At 39.1% G+C, this 9,520-nt stretch overlaps 1 non-coding gene across 1 annotated transcript; it reads right to left on the reverse strand.

Annotated features, from left to right (window-relative positions):
* Positions 1 to 2,102: 2,102 nt before the first annotated feature.
* LOC131615329 (small nucleolar RNA R71) lies at positions 2,103 to 2,209 on the reverse strand. The gene has a single exon (XR_009287750.1). It is a non-coding gene; the product is annotated as a small nucleolar RNA R71 (small nucleolar RNA).
* Positions 2,210 to 9,520: the final 7,311 nt, after the last annotated feature.

Here is a 9,520-nt window from a genome sequence, read left to right on the forward strand (position 1 = left end):
AATGCACACAAGTAAGAGGAGACGCATGTCTCCAACGTCCCTATGCCACATCAGCAAAAGGGAGACGCACGTCTCCATTTCCCTGAAGATTCTCCACTTGAGACGCACGTCTCAAGTCACGCACCCAGTCTCCCTGAAGAATCGGAGACGCACGTCTCCAAGCCAGTCAGCAGAATCTCCTCTTTTCACGCAAAGCAACTGCAAAGCTTCCCCTATAAATAGAAGCAGTCACTTCAGTCCAAAGTGTCCGATTTCCTGCTAACGAAGTGCTGCCGAAATTGTACCGCGAATCCTATTTTCCATTCTGTTTTCATTCAAACACTTATTTTCTCACAACGATTTCTACACCGGAAATTGTTGTGAACTTTTTATAAATCTAGCCTTACGTTAGATTTATCGTTTTTATTTCCTTGTTTTATTTTCTGCCCGTTTAACTTCCGAAGAACGATCCAGCCAACTTGTGGTGGAGGTTCGATACTTGAAGATTTACTTGCCATTTATTTAATTCAGGTTTAATATTTACCGCCTTATTTATATTTTATTTGCATGATATATTGTATGCCTATTAACATGCCTATTATTATAAACCGAATCTATTTATGCATGTTTAACCATATTAATATGTCTGGCTAAATTACTAAGGTGTCGGTATGTAGAGTAAGTTAACCGAGGGATCCGAAATAAATTGGCTTAATTATGTTTTATTAAATATCACTTATTTTTGGTTTATATGTCTAATTTAGTTAGTAAGTCTTAAAACCAACAGAGCGAAAGTTTGAGGGGTTAAGACGGTCAAAGGTTAAAATCAATAGAGCGAAAGTTTGAGATCTTTAACCAGATAGTAGACATAGGACATTAGTTTTAAGGATGGCGAAAGCGTATTAAAACTAATTGGGACTTAGTTATTTTCAAAAATTGTTTTTACACCCGAGCGGGATGGCGAAAGCGTACGTTAGGGATATTAGCATGTTCCGAGTCAATAGAGCGAAAGTTTGAGATTAGGAGATTTAAATAGATAACAACTTCATAAAATAGGCATTTTATTAATTACGTTGTTTCCAAAAAGCTCTTCTAAAATCTAATGGGATGGCGAAAGCGTACATTAGGATTAGGATAGTAATCTGAATCAACAGAGCGAAAGTTTGAGACGAGGATTTTTAATCAATTTAATTAGTAAAGATTTTTAGTTAAATTATGCAAAAGCCAATGGACCTTCGGATTACCTTAAGTTAAACGAAATACATACCGATACCTGTCTTTTATTATATTCTTTATTTCTCACTATCACTATCCCTTAGGAACAATCAAAATTTCAGTAGCCCTAGCTTTACAGAGTAACCTTAGATAACGGTAGATCGATTCATAGTCCATGTGGATTCGATATCTTTTAAAACTACACGACACGACTGTGCACTTGCAGTCATCAGATTAATAGACACGTAAAGTCGCGATCAAGTTTTTGGCGCCGTTGCCGGGGACTATTTAAGTCGATATCGTAACTCACTGTTACACCGTAGAGACTAGGACAATTCTTCCTTTTCTTTCTGAACGATTGTATGCCAAATACTCGTTCACAAGGAGGAGATTTAATACAACGAATTAACGAGATCGAACGTTTCATTAACGTCAAACGTCGAGCTCGCAATCTTCCCGAAGTAGCACCAATTCCTATTAATCAGGAATTGACTTTTACTGATCAAATCAATCAAATTATCCCGAAGTTAGAGATGGCTGCTATTCGTCCTCTTAGAGACTATGCCGCTCCTTCGCGCGCTGAACCGCACTCAAGTATCGCACCGCCTGCGATTGAGGCAAACAATTTCGAACTGAAACCTTCGTTGGTACAAGCTGTTCAACAGAATCAATTCTCTGGAAGCCCTGTAGACGACCCTAACCTCCATTTATCTGTGTTTGTGCAATATGCTGACACTGTCAAAGCTAACAACGTCAGTCCCGAAGCTATTCGATTACGTCTCTTTCCTTTCTCCTTAAGAGATAGAGCTAGAGCGTGGCTTCAATCCCTGCCTTCTAATTCCATAACTACATGGGACGAATTGAAGAGAATATTCTTAGCCAGATACTTTCCGCCTAGCAAAACTGCTATGCTTAGAGGTCAAATCAACGGATTTACCCAGAAGGATAACGAATCACTCTTCGAAGCTTGGGAATGTTACAAGGACATGCTTAGAATATGCCCTCATCATGGACTCGAACCATGGCTGATCATCCATACTTTCTATGGTGGTCTCTTATATAACACTAAAATGACTATAGATGCCGCTGCTGGCGGAGCATTAATGGACAAACCCCATGATGAAGCATACAAACTCATAGAGAACATGGCACAAAACCATTACCAATGGGGTGGAGAACGAGCCGCTCTAGAGAAAACCCAAACCAAAGGAGGAATGTACGAAGTAAGTGGTATAGACCGCGTTAACGCTAAAGTAGACGCTTTAACTCAAAAGATCGAGAACTTAACCATCACTCCTTCAGCCACCGCTGCTGCTGTAACACCTAACTGCGAGATTTGTGGATTGACTGGACATGTAGTTGCCGAATGTCAACTCTTGACTGGAGTCCCATCTGATCAAGTAAACTATGCTCAAGGAAACCCTTATTCTAACACGTACAACCCTGGATGGAAAAACCACCCGAACTTTTCTTATAAGAACAACAATGCGTTGTACGCGCCTGGACAAGCACCTGCTGTACCACCTGGCTACCAAAAAGCGCCTATAGCTGCTCAAAATACCCCTAGGAAGTCGAATCTAGAAATCATGATGGAGAACATCATAGCTTCCCAACAACAAACCAATAAAGACTTCCTGAACCAAAACATCCACAACAGCGAGCAACTAAAACAACTATCAAACAAAGTAGATACTTTAGCTACTCATAACAAAATGCTAGAAACTCAAATCTCACAAGTAGCCCAACAACAAGCACCTACTGCTGCCCCTGCTGGCACGTTTCCTGCTCAACCACAACCTAATCCTAAAGGACATGCGAACGCGATAACATTGCGAAGTGGAACGAATTACGATGGACCCATTGATCCTAGAACTCAAAACGTACCCATGTCACAACAAGAGCCAAAGGAAACCCAAAAGACATCAACTGATGACCAAACTGCTAAGACTAAAGAGAACAATAACGAAGTGGAACCTGAAAAAGAGAAACCTTATGTTCCACCACCGCCTTATAAGCCACCAATTCCTTATCCTCAGAGATTAGCTAAATCAAAAACCGAAGCGCAATTTAAAAGATTTGTAGAACTTCTGAAACAATTAAACATAACCATACCATTCACAGAAGCCATAACTGAAATGCCTTCGTACGCTAAATTCCTAAAAGAAATCTTATCAAACAAAAAGAAACTCGAGGATAACGAAACTGTAACGCTTACCGCTGAATGTAGCGCTATCATCCAAAATAACATGCCTCCAAAACTGAAAGACCCTGGTAGTTTCTCTATACCCTGCGTAATAGGTAAAACCATTATAGAGAAGGCCTTGTGCGATTTAGGAGCTAGTGTTAGTTTGATGCCTCTTTCAACCTGTAAGAAACTAAATCTAGGTGAGCTTAAAGCAACGAGAATGTCTCTTCAACTAGCTGACCGTTCAGTCAAATACCCTGTAGGAATGTTAGAGAATATCCCTGTTCGTGTAGGTCAATTCTACATCCCAACTGACTTCATCATAATGGATATCCAAGAAGATTCTAACATCCCGATCATATTAGGAAGACCATTCTTAGCAACCGCTGGTGCAATTATAGATGTAAAGCGAGGAAAGCTTACTTTCGAAGTAGGAGAAGAGAAAATAGAATTTATCCTTTCCCAATTCCTAAAAGCACCTTCTATAATTGACACATGCTGTTCTGCTGACATAATCGACGAGTGTGTCAAAGAAATAAAATCCGAACCAAATAAGGAAACTGAGATCCTAAGAATTCCTATGCCGCCAATTCTTGAAGATGACAACTGGCGTGAGGAGTATCAAGATGACCACCTGAGTGAATGCTTAGCTTTAACTCCCGATCCTATACCTGGACCTAAGAAACCTGCTATAGAGCTAAAAACACTTCCTACCGATCTTAGATACGAATTTCTAGATGAAGAACTAAACCGACCAGTTATAGTGAACGCCAACTTAGGACGAATCGAGACCGAAAAATTACTTAATGTCCTAAGAAAATACCCGACCGCTTTAGGATATAACATATCAGATCTGAAAGGTATAAGCCCTTCTCTGTGTATGCACCGCATTATGCTCGAAGACGATAGTAAAACCTCTAGGGAACATCAAAGGCGAATAAATCCTATTATGAGCGATGTGGTTAAAAAGGAAATCCAAAAACTGCTAGAAGCCGGAATAATATATCCTATATCCGATAGTAAATGGGTTAGCCCTGTTCACGTCGTACCAAAGAAAGGAGGAGTTACTGTAATCACAAACACTAAAGGCGAATCTGTAGCACAACGTACCCATACTGGATGGAGAATGTGCATTGACTATAGGAAGCTAAACAAAGCCACCCAAAAAGACCATTTCCCTTTACCTTTCATAGATCAAATGCTCGAACGCCTAGCTAAACACTCGCATTTCTGTTATCTGGATGGATACTCCGGATTTTTCCAAATTCCTATCCACCCTGACGACCAAGAGAAGACCACGTTTACCTGTCCTTATGGTACATTCGCTTATAGACGAATGCCTTTTGGACTATGCAATGCACCCGCGACCTTCCAAAGATGTATGATGGCAATATTTGCCGACTTCTTAGATGGAATAATGTGTTAGACGCTGGCCTAAAGATCTAGAGGGGGGGGGGTGAATAGATCTCACTAAGTTTTTACGGATTTTTCTACTGACTCGAGCGAAAGCGGTTCTGAATCGACTTGCGTCTATTCCGGACCGCTATTGCAAAGGTCGTATGTGTTTTAAAACCAAAAAGTAAGTGGAATTGATGGTGAAGTAATATGATGGCTAACCAATACGTTTAACAACTGAAAACCAATTAACTTCTAGATTGACAACTTTGATTTGCAATGCAGTAAGATTGGATTAAGCAAAAACACAAACACTTGGTGATACGTTCAAATTGATAGTGATTCAAGTTGTGGTGAATTGTGATGTTTGTGCAGAACTTTAATTCACAATTTTAACACTTGAATCGTTGATCAATTTTGCACTTATAACCAATTATGAACAGAAAGTAAAAGAGAAAGTAAAAGCGACAAGAACACGATATTTGTTTAGGCAGTTCGTCGATCGTCCTCGCTACGACTACGTCTGCCCCCAATTCCAAATTGAAATTGGGTAATCTTTCATTAATGTTGAAAGTAGTATATACAAAGAAGATAACAAAGCGATAAACGATAAACCAATTATGTCGATCCTTTGAATCTTCTTCCCCCTTAATCTTGAGCCAGATCAAGGTTATCCAAGAGCTTCACTTTGATTCCCTTCTGCAGTGTCTTGATTCCTTGAACTCCCCGTTCCTCAATCGTTACACTCAGCCGAATCCTCAATGAACGCCTCTTGATAAAAACCCCCAAGAACCACCCGTCGTGGAGGACAAAACCCGCAGATTTTATTCACCAACAAACCCCACAAACCTTCACCCACTAGGAATCTTCAATTCCGTTCCATGGACGTTATCGAACTCATCACTAACCCGCAACGCAAGAATGATTATGTGTAATTGTGTTGGAGATGATGAAGAACGAAGATGAGAAGCGTTTGTGTATCTTTCAGTCGTTGGTGTTTTTTGAATAATTGCCCTTGCACAATATATATGATTGCATAACAGTTAGAACCAAGAAAAACTGATTTTTGAACTTTCTTGATCAGTTAGGTCGACCACTTGTAGTGCTTAGGTCGACCTAACAGAGCTTGCAGAATTTTGCTCCCAGTTAGGTCGACCTGTTGAAGGAGTAGGTCGACCAGAATCCTCTTCTGATGCATTCTGGGGACATTTTCACAGATTAGGTCGACCTAGTTGATGTGTAGGTCGACCTAACAGGCTGGTATGTAGAATTCATCAATTTAGGTCGACCTAAATGATGTGTGAGTCGACCTAGCAGGGATATATGAGTTTTTCTCCATTTTAGGTCGACCTGGGTTGATGGTAGGTCGACCTAACTGCTGTTTTTCTGCATTCTTCTTGTTTTGCTTGTGTTGAGGCAACCTATAAACATATAAACATAATGGGTTGACCTATGAGAGATCAATGCTTGCTTTTCTTTAAGTTTTCTGCTTCCGTCTTGTTGTTTGAATGCTTATTTGAGTTTGCCATGAATCAAAAACATCTTTGAGTGTAATCTTGTATTCACATACTCCCCCTTTTTGATGATGGCAAACCATTCGTCTAAGCTTTGGTAGTAAATGATAAAGACTCAACAGAGCTCCCCCGTACATCCAGCATCTATCTCTAACAGGGCAATCTCTCAACAAAGCTCCCCCGTACATCCAGCATCTATCTCCCCCTTTGTCAACATCAAAAAGAGAAAACAGGAGAATAGGAGAGTAACAAGAGAACCATAGATAATACTGCTAGCATGTACAGTATAGTAGGTAAAAGGTAGTTAATGATAGAATGAGACACATATGTGAGCAGGAGCAGTTTTTATGCATGAAGTCACTATAAGCATGTTAATTGATAGCATATTATAGTATCAATAGTATTTTTGGAAGTGAACAACAATTACGTTACCGCTTTTTCAATATGACGCCTGGCTTGATGATGAACTACCTTTACGCTAAGAAAAATGTTAGCAAGACAAATAGATATATACATAACGTAAAGAAATAATATTAAGAGAGAACAAACGTAATTTAGCCCAAATTAGAGATATCGAGTATCCCTAATTCCCTACGAATGTTGAAATATTGCTCCGTTGCTAGAGGTTTGGTGAAGATGTCAGCTAGGTTCTTCTTGCTTTCTACATGTTCAAAAGTAACGTCTCCTTTTTCTACATGATCTCGTAGAAAGTGATGTCTTATTTCAATATGTTTGGTACGTGAGTGTAAGACAGGATTTTTACTCAAGTTTATGGCGCTTGTGTTGTCGCACATGATAGGTATGTGATCAAGCTTAATACCAAAGTCAAGAAGTTGTTGCTTGAGCCATAATATTTGTGCACAACAGCTTCCAGCAGCTACATATTCTGCCTCAGCAGTGGATAATGCAACCGATACTTGTTTCTTACTATGCCAACTTATTAATGAGTTTGAGAATAGATGACACGTTCCACTAGTGCTTTTTCTATCGGATTTGCAGCCAGCAAAATCTGAATCGGAGAATCCTACCAAATGACACTCATTTCCTTTTGGATACCATAGGCCATATGTAGTAGTTCCACGTAAGTATCGCAGAATTCTTTTGACAGCTTTCAAGTGAGATTCTTTTGGACAAGATTGATATCTTGCACACATACACACACTAAACATAATGTCTGGTCTTGAGGCAGTAAGATACAATAGTGAACCTATCATACCTCGGTATAATTTCACGTCAACCTCTTTACCTTTCTCATCTTTGTCTAGATTTGTATTTGTTGCCATAGGTGTGTCAATTTCCTTTGCTTCACTCATTCCAAATCTTTTGAGCAGCTCCGTACAATATTTAGTTTGATTCACAAACGTTCCATGATTGAGTTGCTTGATTTGTAGGCCAAGGAAGAAATTTAGCTCACCCATGAGACTCATCTCAAATTCACTCTGCATAAGCTTAGAAAAGTCTTTGACAAGTTTTGCATTAGTGGACCCAAATATAATATCATCTACATAAATTTGGACTAAGAGAATATCCTTATCTTTTCTTTTAATGAAGAGAGTAGTATCAACTTTACCTCTAGAGTACCCTTGACTAAGGAGAAATTTGCTCAAACGTTCGTACCAAGCCCGAGGGGCTTGTTTAAGACCGTATAGAGCACGTTTCAGCTTATAAACACGAGTTGGATACATGTAATTCTCAAAGCCGGGTGGCTGAGCAACATAGACTTCTTCATTTATATAGCCATTTAGAAAGGCACTCTTAACATCCATTTGGAATAGTTTGAAGTCTTTAGAACAAGCATAAGCAAGTAAGAGGCGAATAGCTTCGAGACGTGCTACAGGAGCGTATGTCTCTTCATAATCAATACCTTCCTCTTGATTGTAGCCTTGGGCAACTAATCTAGCTTTGTTTCTAGTAATAACACCGTTTTCATCAAGTTTGTTACGAAAAACCCATCTAGTGCCTATTACTTGATGATCTCCCGGATGAGGGACTAAGTCCCAAACATCATTCCGTTTAAATTGGTTTAATTCTTCTTGCATGGCCATTAGCCAATGCTCATCAAGTAATGCATCCTTAGCGTTTTTCGGCTCAACTTGTGAAACAAAAGCAAAATGATGGCAGAAGTTACTTATCTTTGAGCGTGTTGTAACGCCCCTTGAGATGTCTCCTATTATATTGTCAATTGGATGGTCTTTCACGTTTGTCCAGGCCTTGGGAAGTTCTTCATTGTTTGAGATGCTTTCTTTTTCATTTTCATTGTGAGACTCATCTTTCTCTATCTCAGCATCTTTCTTTACAATACTTTCATCCTCATCTTCCTTATCCTTGACAATGTCTTCAGTGGATGGGCCTGCACCATTAAATGAAAGACCTTTCTCGACATATTTTGCATAAGATTCATCAAAAGAAACGTGTACTGACTCTTCTACTATAAGTAATCTTTTATTATATATTCGATATGCTTTGCTAGATTGTGAGTAACCAAGGAATATGCCCTCATCAGCTTTAGCATCGAATTTGCCAAGATTATCCTTACCATTGTTCAAAACAAAACACTTGCAACCGAATACATGGAGATGAGATACATTTGGTTTTCTACCCTTTAGTAATTCATAGGGAGTTTTGTTCAGTATAGGACGTATTGTTATCCTATTCAAAACATAACATGCTGTACTAATCGCGTCAGCCCAGAAATACTTTGGTAGATTACCCTCATTCAGCATTGTTCTTGCCAGCTCCTCTAGAACACGATTTTTACGTTCAACTACTCCGTTTTGTTGAGGTGTTCTAGGAGCTGAAAAGTTATGCTCAATTCCATGTTTATCACAGTATTTTTCAAACAGAATGTTTTCAAATTCTCCACCGTGATCACTTCGAATTGCAACTATTTTGTTGTTCATTTTGTTTTGACATAATCTTGCAAATTGTGTAAAAGCTGGAAAAGTTTGATCCTTACTAGGTAAAAAGATTGTCCAACAAAATCTCGAGTAATCATCGACAATGACAAAACCATAGGTGTTTCCACCTATGCTTTTAGTCCTTGAAGGGCCAAAGAGATCCATGTGAAGTAGTTCAAGAGGGCGTGATGTTGAAACCACGTTCTTTGATTTAAAAGAGATTTTTGTTTGCTTTCCCTTTTGACAAGCATCACATAGATGATCTTTTGAAAACTTCATTTTGGGTAAGCCGATTACTAAATCTTTTGAGACAACTTTATTTAGTAAGTCAAAAT

This window comes from Vicia villosa, linkage group LG6, assembly GCF_029867415.1.
Source record: "Vicia villosa cultivar HV-30 ecotype Madison, WI linkage group LG6, Vvil1.0, whole genome shotgun sequence".
Classification (NCBI taxonomy): Eukaryota; Viridiplantae; Streptophyta; class Magnoliopsida; order Fabales; family Fabaceae; genus Vicia; species Vicia villosa.